The 26384-nt window shown below is 40.3% G+C and overlaps 1 long non-coding RNA gene across 2 annotated transcripts in view; it reads right to left on the minus strand.

The window, feature by feature from the left end:
• The window catches only part of LOC111531630, a 26567-nt gene extending 22892 nt beyond the window's left edge, over positions 1 to 3675 (minus strand). For both annotated transcript variants that reach the window (XR_004228698.1, XR_002728340.1), the window contains exon 1: positions 3612 to 3675. This is a non-coding gene — a long non-coding RNA (uncharacterized LOC111531630). The remainder of the gene's footprint in view (positions 1 to 3611) is intronic.
• Between the last annotated feature and the right edge of the window lie 22709 nt (positions 3676 to 26384).

Raw genomic sequence — 26384 nt, forward strand, 5'->3', positions numbered from 1 at the left:
TTCTTTCTTTCTTTCTTTCTTTCTTTCTTTCTTTCTTTCTTTCTTTCGGCAGTTGAACTTAGAGCGGTGAGACATTTTGTTTCAAAAGAGAGTTGCCAACAGAAAGGGATTGCTCATTGCTCATCTAACTTCAGGGCTCTCTTTTTGTAGAATGCTTCTGCCCACTCACTGTTTCATATGAGAAAGCATTTAAATTCAAAACTCACGAAGTCAGAACTGAAAGTATGTGGCTTTCAGTTCTCCTTATCCATTTTCCCTTCTTTAAAAACTAAGGAGCCCTATTTGGAGATGTGCGTGCCTGCCAGGAATGAGGACTGGGGCTCTAGGGTGCTGTACTGGAACCCATGATGACATGGCTGGCCTATTCATCACAGACCTTTAGAAATGGAAAGAACCAGAAAAGGGCCTGGAAAGAACCTAATTCAATTATTAGGAAGAACCGAATTCATTACTTTTAATGGCAAAAACTGCAATTACTTTTGCCTCAATTTAATACATCATTTTACAAATGAGAAAATCAAAGCCAGAGAGAATGACCTGTCCAAAGTCACATGGCTAACTAGACCCTGTATCACATGTAGACCCTTGTATCTTGACTGCATTTGGGTGTAGTTACCAATGCATGTTTGAACTTGGATCTACAACTCCTAGCAAAGTCAGAGAATCATGCAATTAAAAAAGAAAGAAAAGAAAGAAAGAAAGAGAAAGAAAGAAAGAAAGAAAGAGAAAGAAAGAAAGAAAGAAAGAAAGAAAGAAAGAAAGAAAGAAAATAGAGCTAACAGTAAGTCCCTGCATCTCCACTTAGTTTTGAAGAAGGCAGCATAAACCAGGATCTAGACCCAAAGCAGAGTTCTTGATCATTTTTACATGAAGAAACTCATGTGATTCACAACCAATTCTATGCAACCACAGTTAAAGTGATTTATCTTCAACATCTGGCAACCTAAAGAACTGAAGTAGAGATGAGGTGGGGAAGCTGAGTTACCAGGAAAATTTTTGTCATGGAGGTAAGGTTCCTGGGTCATCATGAATTAGATGAAAAAGCTCCTTGTAACTGGCCATGAAGAAGGCATCAGTGACTTTACTAGGTGAAAATGTGGACTAGTGTTAGGATTTTCAAAACAAGCTGATATCAGCCACATGTAAGACCAAAGCAACAGCCACAAAGAAATCCAAAGGACAGCCTCTGTGCTGAGAATTAATAGATCCTTTTCAGCAATTTTTATGATAACTTGTTGACAAGATAAAGACTATGATGAAAAGACATGAGAAAAAAAACAATTTGTAAGTAAGACTGAAGTACAGGTGGAAAAGGTGATTAATGGGGTCATCTTTTTGCCCCTGGCCTTTCTAGCAGCCAATGGGTCAGGGCTGGACCCTTTATCCATCCAATCAAGAGGCCATAATGTTCCTCTCTGGAGCAGCAGAGAACTCAAGGATGCTACAAAGGAGTGAAAAGAGAAAGCAAAGCAAGCTTCAAAGGACAAAGTCTGCAAAGTCTGCAAAGATTGAAACAGTCTACGAATATGTGGCCAGATTCTTACTAGATGGACGTCAGAGGCCCTTCACTTTATACTAAAATATATTTAAAATATTGCAACATCCTGCGGCCGGGCGCAGTGGCTCACGCCTGTAATCCCAGCATTTTGGGAGGCCAAGGCAGGTGGATCACAAGGTCAGGGGTTCAAGACCAGCCTGGCCAGCATGGTGAAACCCCGACTCTACTAATAATACAAAAAATTAGTCGGGCATAGTGGTGTACGCCTGTAGTCCCAGCTACTCGGGAGGCTGAGGCAGGAGAATTGCTTGAACCCGGCAGGCGGAGGTTGCAGTGAGCCGAGATCATGCCACTGCACTCCAGCCTGGGCAATAGAGCGAGACTCCATCTCAAAAAAAAAAAAAAAAAAAATTGCAACACCCAAATATTTGGTTGAAAGGTCAATGCAGTGTCTCCTCCCAGGCAAAAGAAAATCAAGAGAATGGACCAAGCAATAAATGAGCAACTAGTTTCTGAAGCACTACTGTGTGGCCAGTCCTATAAGAGATGAAAAAAATGGCCTAATTTCTATCCTCTCAAACTAAATGTTGAGAAGCAATTAGAAAACAAAGTAAATAGGCCCCCAAATGACTGACTGAAATCAGCCAGAGATTTTTGCTTGTGCATCTCAGACTCCCCGGGGCTTACAGAGTTATGACAAGGACTAAGATATTCAATATCAAAAATGTATGGCTCACGCCTGTAATCCCAGCACTTTGAGAGGCCGAGGCGGGTGGATCACTTAAGATCAAGAGTTTGAGGCTATCCTGGCCAACATGGCGAAACCCTGTCTCTAATAAAAATACAAAAATCAGTTGGGCGTGGTGGCAGGTGCCTATAATCCCAGATACTCAGGAGGCTGAGGCAGGAAAAACAATTGAACTCGGGGGACAGAGATTGCAGTGAGCTGAGATCGCAACACTGTACTCCAGCCTGGGCAACAGAGCAAGACTCTGCCTCAAAAGAAAAGAAAAAAAAAAAAAAATCACATGAATGCCATTCCTTAGCTTTCCTATTCAATACATTTTTAATTTCTAAAAAGTAATTATGTTATCTTTGGGGAGGACATAAAAATTCAGAGTGTAAGAAGAGGGGTCACGTTTTAAAAATTAAGAACCATTGATATAAGCAATATAAATGTAAAATTCAGAGGAGGAGAGATTAAGGGATTTTCATAGAGGAGAAAGATCACAAAAGGCTTAATCCCTGACCAGGAGGATTTTCAATTCTTTAGCTAATTTATTTATGGCCTCCTCTGATCACAGTTTCAGTTGGTTTCATAATGGTGGCTTAGTTTGCAGAACATATGAATAAAGCTAAGGTTTGGAGGAAGTAAGAATCATCAAAATCTGATTTTGTTTCCAGTTCAAAGGAGAAAAAAATATTTTTCCCAACTATTGAATTATTTATTCGTATAATATATATATAGATATACAGAATTTGGAATGAGAAATATCTTTACAACTTCTGGGCCTTAATTTTCGAGTTCTGAGATGAGCAAAACATTGTCATATTCATCCCAGAGACCAGAAGTACAGTTTAATTGAATCAATCCTCATATTTATGAGGTTCTTTGAAATGTTTTGTTATAATAGGCCATAGAAATGCAAATGATTAACAGGAAGTAAGAGAGAACTACCGCCACCTCACCACTATAGCAGCTGAAGGCAGATTTTTTCAATACATCTTCCAACTCATAAAAAAAGAGAAAGGAAGACCTTAGTGATGTACAATCTTCTAAACTTCTCCCAAATGTAATCCCAGTAGTATAAGTATAGTCACACATCACTTAACAACGGGGCTATGTTCTGAGCAATGCATCGTTAGGTGATTTCATCACTGTTCGATTATAGAGGTACTTACACACACCTAGTCGGTATAGCCTCCTACACTCCTAGGCTAGATAGTATAACCTATTGCTCCTAGGCTACAAACCTGTACAGCATGTTCCTGTACTGAATACTGTAGGCAATTGTAATACAATGGTGAGTATTTGTATATCTAAACATAGAAAAAGTATAGTAAATATATGGTATAAAAGATAAAAAATGGTTCACCTGTACAGGGCACTTACCACAAATGGAGCTTGCAAAACTGGAAGTTGCTCTGGGTGAGTCAGTGAGTGGTGAGTGAATGTGAAGGCGCAGGGCATGACTGTATACTACAGTAGCATTTATAAACACTGTACACTTAGGCTACATTAAATTTATATTAAAATATTTTTCTTTCTTCAAGAATAAGTTAACCCTAGCTTACTGTAATGCTTTTACTTTACACACCTTTGAATTTTTTTTGGCTTTTTGACTCTTTTGTAATAACAGCTTAAAATATACATTGTACAGCAGTACAGAAATGTTTTGTTTCTTTATATCCTTATTCTGTAAACATTTTTCTATTTTCAAACTTTTTATTTTATTTTTGTGTGTGTTTTTACACAAACACAGACGTTAGCCTAGGCCTACACAGGGTCAGGATTGTCAATTTCACTGTCTTCCACCTCCACAGCTTGTCCCACTGAAAGCTTTTCAGGGGAAGTAACAGGCATGGAGCTGTCATCTCCTATGATAACAATGCCTTCTTCTGGGTACCTCCTGAAGGACCTGTGTGAGGCTGTTTTACACTTAGCTCTCTCTCTCTCTATATATATATATACACACACATACATATACATATATATATATACACATATACATATATACATATACATATATATATGTAGGAGTATACTCTAAAATAACAATAATGGTGGGGTGCAGTGGCTCATACCTGTAATCCCAGGGCTTTGGGAGGCTGAGGTGAGAGGGTCACTTGAAGCCAGGAGTTCCAGATCAGTCTGAGCAACGTAGTGAGAACTCTTCTCTACAAAAAATGTGAAAATCAGCCAAGCATGATGGTGCACATGTGTAGTCCCAGCTACCTGGGAGGCTGAGGTAGGAGGATCACTTAAGCCTGGGAGGTCAAGGCTGCAGTGAGCCATGATTGTACCACTGCACTGCAGCCTGGGCAACAGACTCAGGATCTTGTAAAATTCAAATCTAACATTATCCTAAGTAGAAAATGCATCCCTTCAGGATAAGTCAGGTGAAGACTCATTCCACAAATACTACCGCTACCATTCCTGGTTGTCTGAGATACAAAGGTAAATAAAATGCAGCTTCGATCTCTCTCAGAGCTCACACCTGGCTTAAATTTAAACATCTTTAAGGTAGGGAAGTAAAGGAAAAAGGAAAAAAAAAAACCCTTCAAAATCAGGGAAAGGAAAGCCAAAAGCACTTTATGTTTTCTCATTCTAGATGAGATTTTAAAAAAATCATTCTATTTTATTTTTCTTTTTAAAAGAATCACATGCGGGAATTAGTACAGGGAGAACTCTAATAACAAGTCTGTGTATTTAACCTCACATTCTATAAAAGAGCTGGAACAAATGCACTTAAATCAGTGATATTTGAGTTGATGTCTTGAAATTTATTATCAGTCTTTCTGGAAATGATTTTCTTACTCTTTAGGGTTCTCGATTTTTATTTGCATGTTTCTGTTCAGCTTGTAACTGCTACAAAGATCAGGAAGAGGAAACAGGACTGCATGGCCCAGCCCTCTTCATATTTGAGAAATGGCTGAGTCTGCTCCTGAGACACGCACATGCTTCTAGAATATTATGGGCTTGTTAAGCCAGTCCCAAAGCAACAATGGCACTGCAGTTTCAAATGCCCAATTCAATGTCATTTTTGGGTTTTACTTCATAGCCAAACCAAAGAACAGACACTCAAACAGATAACATTTCTTGCCTGCTATTTTCCACCCTTTCTTAGCCAGTCCTTAGAAGGATATACAGGCAGGCATTTCTGCTCTGTCTGGAAAAAATCAGCAGTGCAGAATATGACAAAAGGTTTCACTTCCTTTTTAGCCTTTATTGAGCAGAAAAGAGCAATTTGAAAATGCTGTCGCTGGGGAGTAGAGAGGCACTTCCTGGCCACTTTTGTCAAGAGGGCCCCTGCTGCTTGGCACATCTTCAAATAGAATCAAGAGGCACACTTGATTATACCTTTCATGAAAACATTTAAATAATGTGAGGGTTTTGATTTAACATCCTTTCCCGCACATCCCAGGGACTCTCATAGCCGAAATGATGATGCAGCCTTACTTAAAATGTACCTCTCTGAGGTATTCAGAGCTGTTTTAAGGATTCCCCCGATGGGCAAGCTACTTAAATGGCTCCAACAACTCAGAAATATAAGACTAAAATTGCACCAGAACACGCATGGAGTGTCTTCTTAGCAATAATGTCGTACCTGGCACAAATAATATATATTAGGTTGGCTGTTGCTTAAAAAAAAAAATGCCACAAATGTTTAGAAGGAAAATTAAAGCCACTCATGAAATAGTGGTAATCAAATATGAGAAGCTGATATCACAAGACATTTGCTCTCAGATCTTCTTAATGTAATTCACAATATCCACTGGCAATATGAGCCCCCAGTGGCATCCACTACTACTCTCCTTTTGATAAATGCAATGGTCTCTTGGCTTTTAAAAAGATAAATCTTGGTTATAACGCTGAGCATCAGATAGTAATAAAGGTATTTTATACTGTTTTGCCACTGATGACCAAAAAGAAAGTGAGATGAATTGAATTGGGAAAGATACAGCTGTTGAACGTTGAATGAGCAAAGCACCCGGCAGGAAGTGTGTAGGTGAAACCAAACAGTTGGTTCAGAGGTGAAATCTGCATCTGACTGACGGGTTGCAGTTTTCCTTCCTAAGAGCAGTTGGGCTGGTTGTTTTTTCCTCCAATAAGCACAGAAAAGATCAGAGTCGGTCAGAGAGCTGACTTACTCCTTTTAGAAGCCTTTGGTTTGGCTGTTGGTGACCTGGAAATTGAGTTAACGAAATCTATTGAATTACCAACGAATTCTATCTCACTCTTGTTCTCTTCGAGAATTGGGTAACTCATTGAGTATTTCTGACCCACTTTTCCAGAAACTGAGTGATGTTGATGGATGTCAATATGGCTTTGAACGATGCTTCTTCCAAGCTTTATAGTCTCTGGGATAGGATTGCAAATAAAGCCAGAGGCCCTCTGTGTTTCATTTTTGTGACATTCACAGTATCCTACACACAATAGATGCTTCATAAATGAGTGTTGAATGAATTAAGTCAGTTCATGGTCCACCTATCCCACCCTCTCAATGTAAATACATATAAATAAACAAATAAATAAAAATTAGGATAGATAACAAGCCCATGTAAAATCCAGAAAGTCTGTATCTATATATTTCCATAATGTCAAACACCTGGATGTTTGGAAACTTCTGGATGGTTGCCTCTACGATTCTATTTTCTATTATTATTTAATGATAAAAATAGATTATATACAGGGATCCTAAGGCAAGGCCAGACATGATCTACCCATCCTATAGTCTCTTGGTTCCTACTGCCCTCTAAAAAAATTTCTATGAGAAATTGAGCCACATCTGGATCTGTCACTTAGGATAGTTTGCCAATACTTGACAATGAGACTCAGAATGTTGCTGTATGTTGATGCAGTTCTCTCTCTCACCCTCTCTCCCCCCTCTTTATCTTGCCTTTTCCATAAAGCTTTAGAATAACTAGCTCCTTTATTCACTCTGACAGAAATAGAAGAGAGCCCAAAGCCCCAGCCTTTTCAGGAATTCCAGGGCAACTGAGTTACTGCAGCTACTGTACAGCCCCTGCTCCCAGGAATTTTCCTTTCCCAGTGTCCCCAAACGCCACCCACAGCCATACACCAGTCCCTCTGAAGAGAGTTTCTCAGCAATCAGGCCCTCTGCCCATCACCAGGCAAGAAGCCATTCTGGGGAATAAGATGACAATAACCAAGAGGACAAAAGCCTGCTCTGTGTGCATTCTGTCTGCCCCATTGTTGTGAGCATGAGGCAACTTGGGGTTGTACATTCTCTGCATATCAGGAAATCTGTAATCAGGGGAAATTGTTTCTTTTTACTTGCAAGGACATGAGCAAATTTAGAGTGGTGTTTTGGGGAGGGATTCTTGTTTGGGGGGTTTGTGTTTGTTTTTTCCTCCTCCCTTTCATAGAAAAACAGCTTACTGCAGGCTTTTAACTTGAAACTAGGAGGTGGATCAGAACTCCTTTTTAGTACAGAAACTACAGGTCCTGGATATGTTATTCATATCTGTCCATTTGCTACACAGCACTTTATCAAGATCTTTGGCAAGTGTCCTTCCACGTTGACTTTATTGGTTTCATATTAACAGACTTTATCTTAGAGTGGGGAAGAAGGGAGGGGCCATCTGGGCAAACTAATGTTTGTTATGTGAAAATACTTCTATGGGTAACACTAAAGGGAAAGGAATAATTTGCTTAAGCAAATGAATTGAGCCTAGGAAAATAATCAAGTCAATGAATCCACTAACAATTTAGAAGCAAGTACTTCTGTCCAGATTTAAATTCAACTGAGAGTTATTGAATACACATGCTTTTACAGTATCTCACTTTGTGTTAAAGTTTCATTTATTGAACTAGCTTGTTCTCACCACAAAAGTAATGTGAAATCAGACAATTTGCATTCTAATTTCGCCTTTTTTGTCTTGCTTTCCTGGAGACCCAGTGACATGTATTCCTGTTCATATTATTTTTCTGTTTTATGAATAAAATATATGTATGCATGAAAATGAATATCTAATGAAATATCTAATGCCTATTGACCACTTGCTATTTGTCAGTCAGTGTTGACCTCTTGTAAGTATAATCTTAATTCCAAAGCCAGTCCAATCTGGTAGGTGTTAGAATGCTAGCATGTTGCTAGAATGATCTCTAGTTTACAATTGAAAGTACTGAGGCATGGAGAGGTTAAGTCACTTATGCAATCACATGGCTAGAAAGTGGGAGAGCTAAGATCTAAAGGTGGATTTCTCTGACTCTTGTCTTGCTAAGCAGGTGCCTATAATCTCAGCCCTGTGGTATTACACCATGATTCTTAGGTTATGTTATTTGACAAAGGTGATCGATGTCACTCCCTGATTATGTTACATTTTATGGAAAAATTGAAGGAGTTTTGCAAATGTGATTAAGGTCCCAAATCAGTCAACTTTAAGGAATCAAATGGAAAATTATCCAGGGTGGGCCTGACTTAATCAGTTGGACATTCTTTGAAAGAGGGCTTAGGCCTTCTCTGAATCATAGAGACTCTCTCCTGCTGACCATGAAGATGCAAGTCATCATGAGTTGTACAACTTCAAGAAAAATAATTCTGCCAACAACCACTTGAGCTTGGAAGATGACCCCAAGCTTCCAGATAAGAATCCAGCCCAGGCTGACACCTTGATTTCAGCCATGTGCGACCCTGAGCTAAAGATCCAGCTAAGCCATTTCCAGACTTCTAATGAAAGAAACAATGAAATAACAAATGTGTTTTTTGAATCCACTAAATGTGTGATAATTTGTTATGCAGGAATAGAAAATTAAGCCAAGACACATGTAAACTGTTTGATAACACAAATAGAAGTATCCAGAAAAAGTGTGAATACACAAATATATACCAAAATGTATTATGTATTTATAAATTATACACATGAACTACCATACCAAGAGAATATCCCAAAATAAAACATGAAACACACACAACATACACACACACTCTGGAAATGACAAAGGATGACCGTTGCTCTTAGCCACATCCCTCCTCTGCTACTGACAATCTCTTCCCTGATGGAGGCGTCACAACAAGTATTGAAACTTAAATCTTAGTTATCCCCTTCCAAATGGACTAAAGTATCTATGAAATAAAAGGTGGAGGCAGGCTTTTTGAAAGCCTGACCGTAGTATTTCTAAGGGGTCATTGATGGAGGGATACATACTCAGCCTTCTCACGGGACCCCTAATGTATGTTTGCTTTCAGATACTAGACATTCAAAGGCCATTCTCATCACTTCCTACTCAGACCAGAATCACAGTTATATGTCCATCATACATCAGTCAATCAGCACAGGCTTAGTGTTTACCTCCGGACTGCCCAGCTCCACTTTAAGAAGGAAAGTGTGCTATGGCAGAAAGGGCACATCTTGGCAATATGTACAATATGCCTTCAGTGTTCACGCTCTACTCTCCAAACGTTCACAAAGTTCAGGTTTTCCATCTTTGCTTTTTTTTCCTCCAGATTTTTGTTTTTTCTGTTCATGTAAGGTGTTACACTAGGAATTACATCCTGTGAGAAGTTAGGTTTGTAAATCCATGTCAGTTCATTGTGGTAATTTTTATGTGTCTACACATGCCATGCTGTGCCTCAGGGTTCCTTCCGAAAATCACTTTGTTGATACCAGGGGGGCAGCGAACTTTCTGAAGTGGGCTATATAGTAAATATTTTCTGTTTGGAGGCAGCTACTCAACTCTGCCATTTTAAGAGAGAAGCAGCCGTAGATAAACTGTAAATGAATGAGTACAGCTGTGGGCCAAGAAAGCTTTACTTATGGATGCTAAAATGAGAACTTCATATGCTTTTTTTTTTTTTTAACTTTTAAGTTCAGGGCTACATGGGCAGGTTTGTTATATAGATGAACTTGTGTCTCGGGGGTTTGTCTTACAGAATATTTTGTCACCCAGGTATTAATCTAGTACCCAATAATGATTTTTCCAGATCCTCTCCCTCCTCCCATTCTCCACCCTTCAATAGGCCCCAGTGTGTGTGTTGCTCCCCTCTATGTGTCCATGTGTTCTCATCATTTAGCTCCCACTTATAAGTGAGAACACATGGTACTTGGTTTTTTGTTACTGCATTAGTTTGCTAAGGATAATGGCTTCCAGCTCCATCCATGTCCCTACAAAGGCCATGATCTCATTCTTTTCTATGGCTGCATAGTATTCCATGGTGTATATGTACCAAGTTTTCTTTATCCAGTCTACCATTGATGGACATTTAGGTTAATTCCACATTTTTGCTATTGTGAATAGTGCTGCAGTGAACATATGCATGAATGTGTCTTTATAATAGAATGATTTATATTCCTTTGGGCATATACCCAATAATGGGATTGCTGGGTCAAATGGTAGGAGAATGTTATATAATTTCTACATGCCAAGAAATAGTATTCTTCTTTTCATTTGTTTTCCAGTCATTTAAAAATGTAGTTACTATTCTCAGCTCTCAGGTTGTAGAAAAACAGGTAGCTAACCGTTTTGTGCTCTTGTGCCAGAGATTGCTGACTACTGGTTTATAATGAGATGCTATCAGAGTTAATTACTTAATCATTGTAGAAGGTATTTCTCTTTATGGAATAAAAAATGTTATGGATACAAAAGTAGCAGTAGGTATATAGATATGTATTAGTAAAAGATGCCCTTATAATGGTCAAGTCCACAAACCATGCTACATTTTCAAAGAGGAGACTGATTTGACTTTTGCTAATGGAACTGATTTTACGTATGCATTTCTTTTTTTTTTTTTTTTTTTTTTTTGTGACGGAGTCTCGCTCTGTCGCCCAGGCTGGAGTGCAGTGTCGTGATCTCAGCTAACTGCAAGCTCCGCCTCCCGGGTTCACCCCATTCTCCTGCCTCAGCCTCCTGAGTAGCTGGGACTACAGGCGCCCACCACCGTGCCCGGCTAATTTTTTGTATTTTTAGTAGAGACGGGGTTTCACCTTGGTGTCCATCTGCTGACCTCGTGATCCGCCTGCATCAGCCTCCCAAAGTGCTGGGATTACAGGCGTGAGCACCCGGCCTATGTGCATTTCATTCTGCACAATAAACTCAAGAAACTGAAATATGCCTTGTGGTTCTTACAACTGAAGATCCGGGTAGTCTATTAAAATTACCAGAGTCCTTTATACTATTTTTTAATAATTTAATTAATTAATTTTTTTTAGAGACAGGGCCTCACTATGTTGCCTAGGCTGGTCTCAATCTCCTGGACTCAAGCAATCCTCCTACCTCAGCCTCCCAAGCAGCTGAGACTACAGGCGTGCACTATCAGGCCTGGCTCCTTTATATTCTTTAATATACACAAGTCAGTATTATGAAAAATGACCCATGTGATGGCAGAATCCTTAAATATGTTTGGTGGCAATCAACCAAGATAATCAAGTGACCCAGCCATATTCAGATCACTGCCAACTTAGGATAATCATGGACAAACTCATATGTCTGGTTTTTCCATGTCCTCATCTATTGCTTTGAGTGCAAATGTACAGTTTAATCTCTGATACGGCTGACCTTTACGTCCTGCTGGCATTATGTGATAAAACAAACAAGCGTAGCTTTAAAAGACGTAAAGGATTGGATTACTAGTGTTTGCATATTCTTAGAAAAGGTATCTCCTTAGCCAATGAGAAACATGGCAGGTGTCAGTCCCATTTCTCAGAGTCCAAATTCTTAGGTGTTAAATTACTATATGTATAATATTGCCTTTTACAAACATCAAAAGGAAGAGAAAAGAAAGAAAGAGAGAAAGATGTGGACCATTTTTCTAGAACTAAACAGAAAAATGTTCTCATAATTTTGTGTTGTCCTAGTGGACTGTCAAGGCTTTGCTTGGTGCTTGGCTACACAATTTGTATGCCATTGTATCCATTATGGTGTAATATGTGGATGGATAATGAAAAATCAGGAGTATCCACTTGGGTGGTCTGGCAAGAATTCAGTTTAAATTAAATATAAACTCTCTGGAGATATCTACCAGGAGAAGTGTTCTTTTTAAAGCTCATTGTTTGTTTTAATCCAATGGAGAAAAAAAAGAGCGATAAAAACTAAGGAGTAAGATCTATAAAGAGAAAGTACAAATATTAAGACTGTCAAATGGAAAAAGACAGGGAATGCACTCAAGGCCAAGTTAGAGTTTCAGATTGTCCTGGCAAAATTCTCATTAAAGTGAAGGATAAGGCCCATCAGACCACAATACCCTAGTTTAACTTAGTAAGACTTAATAAGAAATCTATTGATATATGTCCTTATTGTGGTTTCAAATACAATTTTTTATTTTATTTTTCATCGTATTAAAGTGAAATGACTATATATGTGTGTATGTGTTCACATGTATGTGTACGTGTATATATATATATACACACACACACACATTTATATTTAGATATACACACATGCATTTGGAAAGGTAAAGTGCAGGGAAGAATGTACAAACTATTACTAACCAAATCCACTGCCCAAGGTTAACTAATGCCTTCTGTTTTTAAGGAGAAGTGGTGTTAGGAAGTATTATTTTCATTATTACAATAAAAACTTCAACTCTTTTGAACTGGAAGAGCCAAAGAAGGTTAATAGTCCAACATCTAACTAGACAAATTTGGAAACTCTAATCTACAGGGGTCATGACATAACCTAGGCCACCCAGATCCTCACATATTCAATCAGGATAAGAAATCAGTCTTCTAATTCATAGCCCAGTTCATAAAGGGCAAAAAATTTCAGGCAACAGCTATAAGCAAGAATCAAAATTTGTCCTCAGCCCTGGAAGAGCTGCAATTTACAAAATACCAGCTTCCTGGCAAAATGAGACCTTGACGCCGAAAAGAATTAGTGTTCCTTAAGTTTTGTAGTTCTCTAATTACAGAGAGGCTTTTTAGACTTACCCCCAGAGGTTTTAATATTGCTACCTTAATTTATAGCTGTTCTTTACTTTTAATAGTCAAATGAAAGTTTTAATTATAATCAAGCAGTCTTCATACAAAAAGATAGCACTGCTGGCTCTCCTTCAAGAGAACATGTGCTTTCAGTTATTTTCTGGGAGGCTGGGGAGGAGAGGACAGAGAGCATTTACCCACTCTGATTCAAACAGTATACATTTGTACAAGGTCTCTCTAGACAAAGCTAGGACTGAGACTATGAATATGGAATCAAACAGAATTAACAAGCCCTTGTCAAACCTGTAGTCTTGATTTTAGCTGCATTATACACTAAACAGCCTGTCATATACTGTTACAAATAGAAAACAGGTCTTTTTTTTTTTTTTTTTTTTTTTTGAGACGGTGTCTCACTCTGTCACCCAAGCTGGAGTGCAGTGGCCAGATCTCAGCTCACTGCAAGCTCCGCCTCCCGGGTTCACGCCATTCTCCTGCCTCAGCCTCCCGAGTAGCTGGGACTACAGGCACCCGCCACCTCGCCCAGCTAGTTTTTTTTGTATTTTTTAGTAGAGACGGGGTTTCACCGTGTTAGCCAGGATGGTCTCGATCTCCTGACCTTGTGATCCACCCGCCTCGGCCTCCCAAAGTGCTGGGATTACAGGCTTGAGCCACCACGCCCGGCCCAGAAAACAGGTCTTTACCACGTTAACGGTTGGTCTGCACAAGAACAGTACATGAGGAGTATTGAATTATAATAAACAAGTTTATGTTGAATACTTGATATCCAATAAAAAGATGTTATCTTTTTGTTTAGCTTTATTAAATAAACTTTATTTTGGAATAATATTATATTTACAGAAAATTTGTAAATAGAACAGAGTTCCCATTTATTCCTCATTCAATTTCTCCGTTGTTAAACTCTTACAGCATGGTATACTTGTCACAACTAAGAAGTTAACAATGGTACAAAATTGTTGGCTGGGCTCATTGGCTCATGCCTGTAATCCCAACACTTTGGGAGGTCGAGGAAGGTGGATCGTTTCAGGTTGGGAGTTCAAGACCAGCCTGGCCAACATGGTGAAACCCTATCTCTACTAAAAGTACAAAAATTAGCTGCGCATGGTGGTGCATGCCTGCAGTCCCAGTTACTCGGGAGGCTGAGGCAGGAGAATTGCTTAAGCCTGGGAGGCGGAGGTTATGGTGAGCCAAGATTGTGCCACTGTACTACAGTCTGGGCAACAGAGTAAGACCCTGTCTCAAAAAAAAAAAAAGTACGAAATTGTTAACAAAACTGAAGACTTCATTCCAATTTCATCAGTTTTTCTGTTAAATATCATCTTTAAATACTTCTTTCTTCTCTCTGTTGTGTTCTTGCTGTTCATAGAATAGCACATTGCATTTAGTTGTCATGTCTCCTTGGTCTTCTCTCCTCTGTGAGATTCTTTTCATCTTTTCATGGCCTTGACAATTTTCAGTAGTACCAGTAAGCTATATTGTAGAATGTTCCTCAATTTGGGTTCGCCCGATGTTTTCCCCATTAGACTGATGCCAGAGCTCAGAACACAATACCCCAAAATATGGTGCCTTGTCACGATGAATACTTTGAACTGAAGGAGATTGACAGGGCCTCAGAAACAAGATCTGTCTCTGAACTTCTCCCACCCTTCTTTCTCCTGTTCCTCTTTCTCCCCAAAGGAAGCCATAGAAACTAGAACTCCTGTTCCTCAAATCAAGCCATAGAGCCTAGAAGTATTAAATATCTTCCCCTTTCTGTGTAGGAGCTGACCATAAAGAAATTCTCTGACCTACCTTGGCTGACTGTAGGTCATAAGACCCTCCCTCCAGAGGGGTCCTGTTCCATACTCAGGAGGAAGGAAAGCTACACAGAGAGACCAAGAATAATTGGAATAGACAGGCCTTGCTGGGTTTCCCACCTTAGTCTGTTACCATTAGATCATACCCTTTTGTCCAATCACATTGCTACATGGCTCTCTTCTTCGTTGAACCTAAGCATGAAATGGAAAATTTTTCCTGGGTCTTTGGCTCTTCATTTCTGAAGGCTCTCGTATCACGTAAAACTTTGATTAAGTAAATGCATATGCTTTTTCCTGTTAATCTGTCTTTATCAGTTTTATTTCAGACCTAGCCATGAACCCTAGGAGCATTGAGGAAACTTTTCCTTTTGTACACTGCGGATATGGGTTTTTGGAGTCGGTGAAGTGCCCTTCTCATCACAACATATTGGAGGGTACATGATGTCCACATGATATCACTTGTGATGCTAGTCTTCATCAGTTAGTTAAAGGGGTGTTTGCCAAGTTTCTCTACTATAATATTACTGTTTTTCCCTTCTGGTTCCATACAAAGATTTTCATCAGTAAGTCACTAAATCTAGCCCGCCCTCAAGTGTGAATGTTGGGGAGATTAATCTCTCCCTACTAGCGGAGAGAGCATCTACATAGAATATTTGTCAAATGAAAGAGGAGGTTTTCCAGGATGAGGGAAGACAGGTCTTCTCTACTTGGGTATTTGAATAGAAAAGGAAAAGGGCATTTGTACATCCATGAGAGTTAGCCAGGCTTTTTCCTGACTAAGCAATGCCATTTACTGTAATGCTAATTTTCTTTAAATTTAAAAAAGTATTGTGTTGGCATTTTAGTTGCACCTTTACATTTATTATTTTTGAGTCATTTTGGGGGGTTATATTTTATATTTTATGGCAATTGTCTTAGCCCATTTTCTGTGACTTATGACAGAATACTTGAAACTGGATAATTTATAGAGAAAAGGATTTTTTTCTATTTATTTGCTATTATTATTCCTTAGATACAGGGTCTCTCTCTGCCACTCAGGCTGGAATGCAGTGGTGCATGATAGCTCACTGCATCCTCAAACTCCTAGGCTCAGCCTCCTGAGTAGCTAGGACCACTGGTGCATGCCACCATGCCCGGCTAATTAAAACAAATTTTTTTTTTTTAGAAATGGGATCTTGCTGTGTTGCTTACGCTGGTCTCCAACTCCTAGCCTCAAGTAATCCTCCCACCTTTTCCTCCCAAAGCACTGGGATTACAGGCATGAGCCACCATGCCCAGCCAGAATTTATTTCTTACAGTTATGGAGGCTGGTCCCAGGTCAAAGGGCTACCTCTGGGGTGAGGGCCTTCTTGTCAGTGGGGACTCTGCAGAGTCCCAAGGTGGTACAGGGCATCACATGGCAAGGGGGCTGAGCAAGCTAGTTGAGGTCTCTCTTCCTCTTCCTCTTCTTATAAAGCCACCAGTCCCCTCCCATCACAAGCCATTAATTCATTAATCTGTGAATGAATTAGTCCATTCTTGAGGGTAGGGCCCTCATAACTCAATTAATTCTTAATGGCCCCTCCTCTCAATTCTGCCACACTGGGGATTAATTTCAACATGAGTTTTAGAGGGGACAAACATTCAAACCATAGCATCAGTAGAGGTGTAAAGTCCTTAAGAGGAGTTGGGAAGAGATGCCTGCAGCCAGCATTTTATAGTATTTCCACCATACAGATATAGCAGATGTAAATAACCCTAAGAGCACAGTAATAGTAAAATGTGTAAAATAATTAGGCAGTGATGCATTTTAAGCATTTATTACCTTTACTTTTCATATAATTTATTTTACTGTAAGTTTATATCATTTAATAGGGACTTCGTTTAACAACCGGCTCTCAATTTTCCAAAAACTTTCACAAGTAGCTCTTACCACTAACACTATTATTAGAAAACATCTGGAATGATTCACATAAAACTGTTCACAGTGGCTATCTCTGGAAAATGAGTTGAAAGTTAGAGGAACTTTCCCTTTCTCTTTCAGTCCATTGTATACTGTTTGATTTATTTGAAATAAATAAATATGCATTATTCATAATAATGTTAACTTTAAGAATATTATATTAGGAAGATGATTTATAATACCAACTGTGTAAGAGGAGGGGACATTAAAACTATACTATATATCTGTTTTTGTATATATGTCGGAGGTTAAACAAGAAACTAATAAAAAGCATTATCCCAAGACAGTGAGGGCGATCAGTCAAATGGGAATGTATTTTTCATATTCTTTTGATATTTGAACCACATAAATGGATGTGTTCCAAAAAGTTTAATAATTAAAAACACTTTAAAAAGATCATCTGCTATTCCACCCTAAAAAAACACAAGAGAAAGTTTCTGTTAATTGTTATTACGTATTGAGGACTCTGCCTCTTTGGAGGACAACTCTCACTGAAATCATAAACTTTTTCTTTATTTCCATAACAAACTCATGGTCAGGGTGTCTTGAAAATGACTTTAGGGGTGAGTCATTGTTCAGGTATGCAGCTATGTTAGCACTGGCCTTGAGACTCAGATAATACAGGGCACAATTGTTATAAGCAAACAGCAGTACGTGGATGAAGACATTTTTTCCAGGTAGAAAATGGAAGAGGGCCAGACACCCTTGAAGTGCTCTACCTTTTCATTCCTCTCACGCTAGTGTTAGGAAGGTGTGTTTGACCAGTAGAATGGGCGATGTTTGCTTAAGGCTTACGGAAACGTTGGCACCTGACCAAAGTCAATCCCGCAATTTTTTTTTTTTTTTTAGATGGAGTTTCACTCTTTTTGCCTAGGCTGGAGTGCAATGCTGCAACCTCAGCTCACTGTAACGTCTGCTTCCCAGGTTCAAGCGATTCTCCTTCCTCAGCCTCCCAAGTAGTTGGGATTACAGGTGTGCACCACCACGCCCGGCTAATTTTGTATTTTTAGTAGAGACAAGGTTTCTCCATGTTGGTCAGGCTGGTCTCGAACTCCTGACCTCAGGTGATCTGTCCGCCTCAGCCTCCTAAAGTGCTGGGATTACAAGCGTGAGCCACCACGCTTGGCCAAGCTCGCAATTCTGAGGCCACCTCTTGATTCTCAGACAAAGAGCAGAGGCCTTCTTCCTATGGTGCAGTTGCAGAAATGACAGGTCTGAATGCTGTGCCCAATTATTCCAGTTGTGTTTAGTTTTCCTTTATAATGCAAACATCTGTTATCTAGCAGGAACCTGAAAAGGATCTGCCTCTACCTGATTCCTCGACACCTCAAGGCTTTGTTGTAGCCCCATAGAACTAACGACAGAAATTTCTCTGCCAGATTATGAGAACTGAATAATATTTGTGGTCAGTCAAAACTAATGTTAAAGATTTAGTATGAACTGAACATGAATGTGGTTTACATACATGCATCTCTATTCTCTTTTAAAATCACAGTCATAACACATGAGAATGTCAGTTGCAAACAAGCCCTAAGCTGACTCTTAAAGACTGAAATGACAGCACAAGCTTGCATCAGCCACATTTTCAAAGTCTTTGAAAATATTCCTTGCAACATTGCACCTCTATAATGTTGTGTCTAGTCAGGCAGGATAAGCCCATGGGCCTACATATAGAAGCTACTGTTATTTTTATTATTGTTAGCATATAAATTTTGAAATTGCATTTTTGTTGGTTTATACACACAGGTTAGAACATAAGAAAATGGTAAGTCACATTAGGAGAAATGACAGGGGCCAGGCACAGTAGTTCATGCCTATAATCCCAGCATTTTGGGAATCCAATGCAGGCGGATCACCTGAGGCCAGGAGTTCAAGGCCAGCCTGGCCAACATGGTGAAACCCCATCTCTACTAAAACTACAAAAATTAGCAGGGTGTGGTGGCATACACCTGTAGTCCCAGCTACCCGGGAGGCTGAGGCAGGAGAATTGCTTGAACCTGAGGGGCGGAGGTTGCAGTGAGCCAAGATCACGCCATTGCACTCCAGCCTGGGTGACAAAGTGCAACTCTTGTCTTGAAAAAAAAGAAAGAAATGATAGTGTCATAAATTCATCGTTTTTGCTGACATCATAGAAATAATCAGTTCAGGCAGGAATCATCAATAAGTGCCAAAACTACTTGGTGGAAGTCTGAGGAAGAACAGGAGACTTGAGCCTGAGCCTCCAACTATCTTCCCCCAGGTTACTTACTAGTTACGGAGGGAAAAATGATAGCCTTACAATGCAGAAACCTGGTGGCAACCATCTAGACAAGTGATCCAAGTTATCAATGCATGGGATAAATCAGCAGCACGTGCATCCTGATGTGAGGCACCAGGAAGGACACAACATCCTTGCGGTAATTTGCGGTAGTTTTCCTACCGCAAATTATCCGCAAGGACACAACATCCTTGCAGATAATTTGCGGTAGTTTTCCTACCGCAAATTATCTGACTCTAATCACGAAAAAAACAACAGGCAAACCCAAAATGATAGAAATTCTACAAGCCAGTTGGTTCATATTCTTCAAAAATGTGACTGTCTTAAAAGACAAAGAGCAGCTGAGGAATTGTTCCAGGGTAAAGAGACATGACAGCTCAACGTGATGCATGATCCTGGATTGGATCCCAGATGAGGAGGAAGAAAAGGGCTGTAAAGGACAATGGAGCAACCGGTAACACTTAAATATGGACTTTATATTAGATAACAATATCACAGCACTGATGTTAAAATTCCTGAATTTGATCATTGCACTGTGGTTATGTAAGACAATATTCTTGTTCTTAGGAAATATAAGCTGAGGTACCTTCAAAGGGTTCAGAAAATGGTTCAGAAAAAAAAGAAGCGAGAGATAAAGTAAATATGGTAAAATGTTAACAATTAGTGAATCTAAGTAAAGGATATAGAGAATTCTTTTAACTATTCTTGCAACTCTTCTGTAAATTTGAAATTACGATTATTTTTTAAAGTTAACACAGTGAGTCATATGACTTCTCGGGAGAGGAATAAAGTAGCACCATGTTCTAAGTCTATGCTGAGACACTAGGCCCTGAAACAGAAGCAAGAGTTGGAGCAGGAATGAGCAGCTATCTGGGGTTTCTGTATTGCAGAGATAAGATGAGGTGAAGCTCAGAACTCAAGAAAAATCTAGAAACTAAAGACCTAACCTCTAGTCTGCAGGGTGAAGTCGGACACCAAAAGAGGTAAGCAAAAGATCCAAACCAGGGAGCAGCAGCACTTATGGGGTAAGAGAGAAAAGGCAATCAGAGACATTGGTGGAATAGAGAAGTCAGAGACTAAAAATGGTGAGAGAGGAGAGGGTTTCAGAAAGTAGACTGTGGTCAACACTGTCAAAAGCTACTGTATTAGTCAGGGTTCTCTAGAGGGACAGAACTGAGTTTATTAAGTATTAACTCACACAATCACAATGTCCCACAGTAGGCCATCTGCAAGCTGAGGAGCAAGGAAAGCCAGTCCAAGTCCCAAAACTGAAGAACTTGGAGTCTGATGTTCGAGGGTAGGAAGCATCCAGCACGGGAAAAAGATGTAGGCTGGGAGGCTAGGCCAGTCTAGTCTTTTCATGTTTTTCTGCCTGCTTTATATTCTAGCCATGCTGGCAGCTGATTAAAGGTGCCCACCCAGATTAAGGGTAGGTCTGCCTTTCCCAGTCCACTGACTCAAATGTTAATCTTTTTTGACAACACCCTCACAGACACACCCAGGATCAATACTTTGCATCCTTCAATCCAATCAAGTTGACACTCAGTATTAACCATCACAGCTACCCAGAGAAAAAATTAGCTAGGCATTGTGGCATGCGCCTGTAGTCCCAGCTACTCGGGAGGCTGAGGCAGGAGGATCACCTGAGCCCGGGAGTTGGAAAGGCTGTAATGAACCAAAATTGCACCACTGTACTCCAGCCTGAATGACAGAGTGAGACCCTGTCACACACACACACACACACACACACACACACACACACACGCTACAAAGAAGTCAAGTAAGAAGTATTTCATGTAATAATAGTGCATTGATTTGTGAACTAAGAGGCTGTTGCAATAATAAAGGAGACCATATATTGAGCACCTACAATATACATATTTCCTTCAACTCTCACAGCAACCCCATGTGTCATGGCCATCCCCTTCTGCATTGGGCAGGTGAGAAGAGTGAAGCTCATAGAAGTTACGAAGTTTCTGCAAGGTGGCACAGCTAATAGGAAGCTGACTGGGAACAAGTGACAAATTTTGAGGTGACAGCATGGCAAAGTGTATCATTTTATCTGTTAGTACTAGGGAGCCTGGGTGAAAAAATGGCAAACAGGTTTCTTGGAGTGGATTCAGGACTGGGACGTGAAGGAAGATTTCACCTGCACTTGGGGAGGAGAGGGCTTAAAATCAATCTGAAGTGAGTGATTAGGAGTCAAACCTAGACAGAGAAAAGAAAGGAATTGAGGCCATAAGGAGGCAGGAGGTTGGGGGATGGAAGTCTTGACAAGTGTGAGTCTGACTCACACTGAGAGAAACATTGTACAGCACAGATCAGTCATTTCTCTCGCTCATAAATAACTCAAACAGAAGTTTGATAAACAATAGTTACCCTTACCATGCTGGGGAGTTCTGGTAATTCTTGCTTGATTTCTTTTTAGTGATTTATTTTGTCTTTTTTTTTTTTTTTTTTAATTTTTGTTTCCAATGCTGGCAAGAATCAATAAATTGATTTCCTACGACACAGCCTGTGGTTTGAAAACCACACTCTGGATAGGGTGTGGCCTGAAGTGTGGTAGCGCTGGGGTGGGGATAGAGGCTAGAATGGTAGCCAGCTGTCTGGTTTGGATCTTTCTCAGCCTTCTTTTCTTGGCTAAGCCTGGCCCCTTACAGTTTTCCCTCAGCTGCTCCTGTGGTCTAAAGCCCTAACTCACCCTCCCAACTCGAATGAGAGCCTACTTGGAAACACCTGTGGTACAAAGAATGGTGGCAGGGGGCCAAGTCACAACCGGCCTTGGCCAAACCAAATGCCTCAGGCATTCTAGACATACATAAATGTCAACATCATACATAGGTATCTGTCAGCTTCCAGGAGAGAAGAGAGAACATGAATCCTCCCTGTTTCAAAGGAATATGGTCACAAGTGTGGAGTAGCCTTCTTTGGGGCAGATAGTTCTTAATGTCTATGTTAGATTCAATTGACCTCACCTCTTTCTAATCTGAAGGATTTATTATTTGAATGGGTTGAGGACCTAAATGGATTTCCTTCTTGGTATCCATCTCTCCTGTTGGGAAATTTCATAATTTATTTCAGAAAAGAAGGCCTGATAGGCGGACGGTTCCAAACATTAGAAGCCAATATGTTTGTTCTCGATGCATGTTGCGTGTATATTTATACATCTGTTATAACACGGAGCTTATACAGAGAAAGTCAGTGGAAACTTAGAGGAATGCCTTAGGCATGCACATATGGCTTTGAGAATTTACGTTTGCATATATGAACTCACGGTGCTCTCACCTTCCTAGCTCAAGTTACCAATAATGTTTGAAATGACAAGTTCAGGGTTATATAACTACTATCCTTTCTTCAAAAAAACCCATTCAGATTATATTCCTTTTTACTTTCTTTTCTTTTAAATTTTGCGACTGGCCTCTCTAATTACTCAGGGTAGTATATATACTTCTTTTCCCACATAGTATTTTTCACTGCTCTTGAGGAAGCACAACTGTTTTCTGCTATGACCACCTGTGTTATCCATCCCTATAATCACAGGAAACATATAACGAATTACAAACCTTTCATTTTCCTTCCTTCCCTACCCCTTTCTCTTCACCCACTTACGGGTCCCAGAAGTTTTTCCGTATTGGTCCTTAAATCACTGGATAATGTTCTGATTAATGTCGAAAAACTTCAGTTATCCTCTCTCCTTCCACAAACCCACTCATTCGGTAAAATGTCCCTGCCCACAGTGCTGACCGCCTGATCACTTCAACCATCGCACTACAGTGCCTCTACCAGACAACCCACTAATGACAGTTTATAGTGGGTTAAATAGCAGCCCTCCCCCCACCAAAGATCTGTCCATATCAAATCCCTGGAACCTGTGAACGCTAACTTACTTGGGAAAGAGTTTTTTTGCAGATGTAATTAAGGATCTTGAGATTAGATCAGCCTGGATGACTCAGGTGGGCCCTAAATCCAATGAGAAGTGCCCGTATAAGAGAAAGACGAGGAGAAGACACAGACGCAGAAAAGGCCACATGAAAATGGAATTGGACATTGAAGTGACGCAGTCAAAAACCAAGGAATACGTGGAGCCACCAGAAGCTGAAAGATGCAAGGAAGGAGTCTCTCCTAGAGTCTTTGGAGGGAATGTGGCTCTGCCGACACCTCGATATCAGGCTGCTGGCTTCCAAAACATGAGAGCATACATTTCTGTTGTTTTCAGCCCCCAAGTTTGTAGGGATTGGTGACAGCTGCCCCAGGAACCTAATACATGATTGAAGACCAGCTTTTAATGTGTAAACCCTAGAGGCACTGCAAACCTCAGAGATCTCCACACAAAAATGTAATTTTAACCATTTCAAATTGATTAAACTTCTTTCCACTCCAGTATAAAAGTTGGTAACCAAATGACCATGAAGTGTTCGTAATATAGAGGTGTTACAAGCCCATCTTTTCGAAATGTGGGCCAAGAAATACCAATAAAAGTAAGATTTAGCACCTTGTTGTATGAGGTTGCTGCAACACTGATGATGTCAATATGCTTTTTCAGTGACAAGTATGGACAGTCTCTTCTTCACCCTCCTTCCCTATAGCTACATTTCTAAACAAGAAGGGTCTACAGACTGCCTCATGTGGACGAAATGATTTTATTTCTAATATCTCCCAATTACCTAAGGGTAATTTTCCAACTCCTTAGCCTGGCTCAGGGGCCCTTCACAATCTGGTTCCAGTTTATCTCCTGGCTCAGTGTCTTACCTGGTAAAAATAGAAGCTGGGTGAATCGTAGTTGGATAAATGAATGAATATCTGGCTCAGGTCGGATACGGCTGTTCATTCGCACAGGGTTGCCTCTCCCATAGACCAAGAGTAGGCCCGGGCCTTATTCAACTTCCTATTCCAGCAACTTGGAAAGAGCCAGGCAAACACTAGGTGCTCAGTAAATGTTTGTTGAGTAAAGAATGACTCTTTCTAATTAGCCAGGCATGGTGGTACACACCTGTGGTCCCAGCTACTCAGGAGGCTGAGGTGGGAAGATTGCTTGAGCCTGGGGGGTCGAGGCTGCAATGAGCCATGATCGTGCCACTGCACTTGCACTACAGCCTGGGTGACAGAGTGAGACCCTGCCTCAAAAAAAAAAAAAAAAGAATGATTCTACCCTCCAAGCAAGCCATCATCATTTTAAGTAGAAATAACCATGTGGCATTCCATATATATTTTTTAATCTTATGAAATATTTTTGTTTCTAGATTTAAAAAAACGCTATCACAAACTCTCTGTGTGGCCAAAGGTATCAGCCACTTACAGCGCTCAATGTGGTAATGAGGAAAGGCATAATTTCCTGTGGTTTGACAATAACGTGACAGGAATAGCTCCAACTGCTTTGAATAGATTATTGTCCCCCTCCATTGAAGTTCCAAACTGTGGAATCCTACTAAACAAATGCGACCAGCCCTCAGCCAGCCAGGTGCTTTGCTTATGGATACAAGTGTCATCATTTTGCTTGGTTTTCTGAGGGATTTCAAAATTTGAGCAACCACTTCAGCCCCCAACAATCATACAGTTGAATGGAAAGAGAAGGCAAACAGAGGAGGGGAAGGATTTAGCAATAAGAAGTATTTCTCTGGAGATTCAACATCTAAGCCACAAAATCCTAGCAAAAGATAGATTTTAAAATGCTATCTATCCAGGTTGAGTGTGGTGGCTCACACCTGTAATCCCAGCAGTTTGGGAGGTGGAGGCAGGGGGATCACTTGAGGCCATGAACTTGAGATCAGCCTGAACAACATAACAAAACTCTGTCTCTACTAAAAAAAAACAACAACAACAAAAAAAACAAAACTTAAATTAGCCAAGCCTGGTGGCACATGCCTGTAGTCCTAGCTACTTAGGAGGCTGAGGTGGGAGGATCACTTGAGCCCAGGAGTTTGAGGCAATAGTGCAGCTATCATAGAGCCACTGCACTCCAGTCTGGGCAATAGAGCAAGACCCTGCCCAGAAAACAACAACAACAACAAAATGCTATTCATCCAGTCCATTTTTAGATCTTTGGGCATTCCTCAGAAAGGATTCTCAAAAAATAACAGGCAAGAGTTATCATGCCCAATCTTTCTATGCTAATAGAATATTTGATTGCAAGGTGAAGAATCAGTCAGTTTCCTTCAAACTTCACTCACCATTGAACTTTTGGAGGGATTTGAATTAATCATTCTAGATGTATTTGGAAACATGGCCACTGTAAAGCAACGAATAGGTATTAAACCTCATTTAGAAATCCGAAGCCCTTAGACTCATCATGTACCCTAAAAATGGAAAAGAATAATTTCTTAGTATTTTCCACTTGGAGTCAGATGAAAAATGCATCTCGTAACTAATGAAGGGCTCAAAAGGGCAGGGACTACATCTTCTTATTTACAACCATGTCCCTGTGGCAAACGAAATAACTGGCATGAACTGGTGGAGTGAACTAATGATCCAGTGCTCTGGCTTCATAATATGGAGTTGGCTACAAGTATTGATTCAAATCAGCACAACTGGCCGGGCGCGGTGGCTCAAGCCTGTAATGCTAGCACTTTGGGAGGCCGAGGTGAGTGGATTTCCTGAGCTCAGGAGTTCGAGACCAGCCTGGGCAACACGGTGAAACCCTGTCTCTACTAAAAATAAAAAACAAAAAAAAAAAAAAAAAATTAGCCCGGCATGGCAGCGTGCGCCTGTAGTCCCAGCTACTCGGGAGGCTGAGGCAGGAGAATTGCTTGAACCTGGGAGGCGGAGGTTGCAATGAGCCGAGATCGTACCACTACACTCCAGCCTGGCAACAGAGCGAGACTCTGTCTCAGAAAAAAAAAAAAAAAAAAATCAGCACAACCAAGGTCAGTGGCAAATTACTGTTCAAAGCTCTTTAAATATATTTTTTAAAACATATTTAAAATTGTGATGTCTAACATGACATTCACATGTTCAAAGGGACCCCAAAACCAGCATGTTAAATGAAGTCTCGACTGGGCATGGTGGCTCACACCTGTAATCCCAGCTCTTTGGGAGGCCGAGGCAGGTGGATTGCTTGAGCTCGGGAGTTTGAGAGGAGCCTGAGCAACATGGCAGGAAAAAAAAAAAAGAAAATTGGCTGGGCATGGTGGCGCATGCCTGTGGTCCCAGATACTCGGAAGGTTGAGGTAGGAGGATCTTGAGCCTGAGAGGCGGAGGTTGCAGTGAGCTGAGATTGCGCCACTGCCCTCCTGCCTGGGTGACAGAGGGAGACCCCATCTCAAAAAATAAATAAAT

This window comes from Piliocolobus tephrosceles, chromosome Y, assembly GCF_002776525.5.
Source record: "Piliocolobus tephrosceles isolate RC106 chromosome Y, ASM277652v3, whole genome shotgun sequence".
NCBI lineage: Eukaryota > Metazoa > Chordata > Mammalia > Primates > Cercopithecidae > Piliocolobus > Piliocolobus tephrosceles.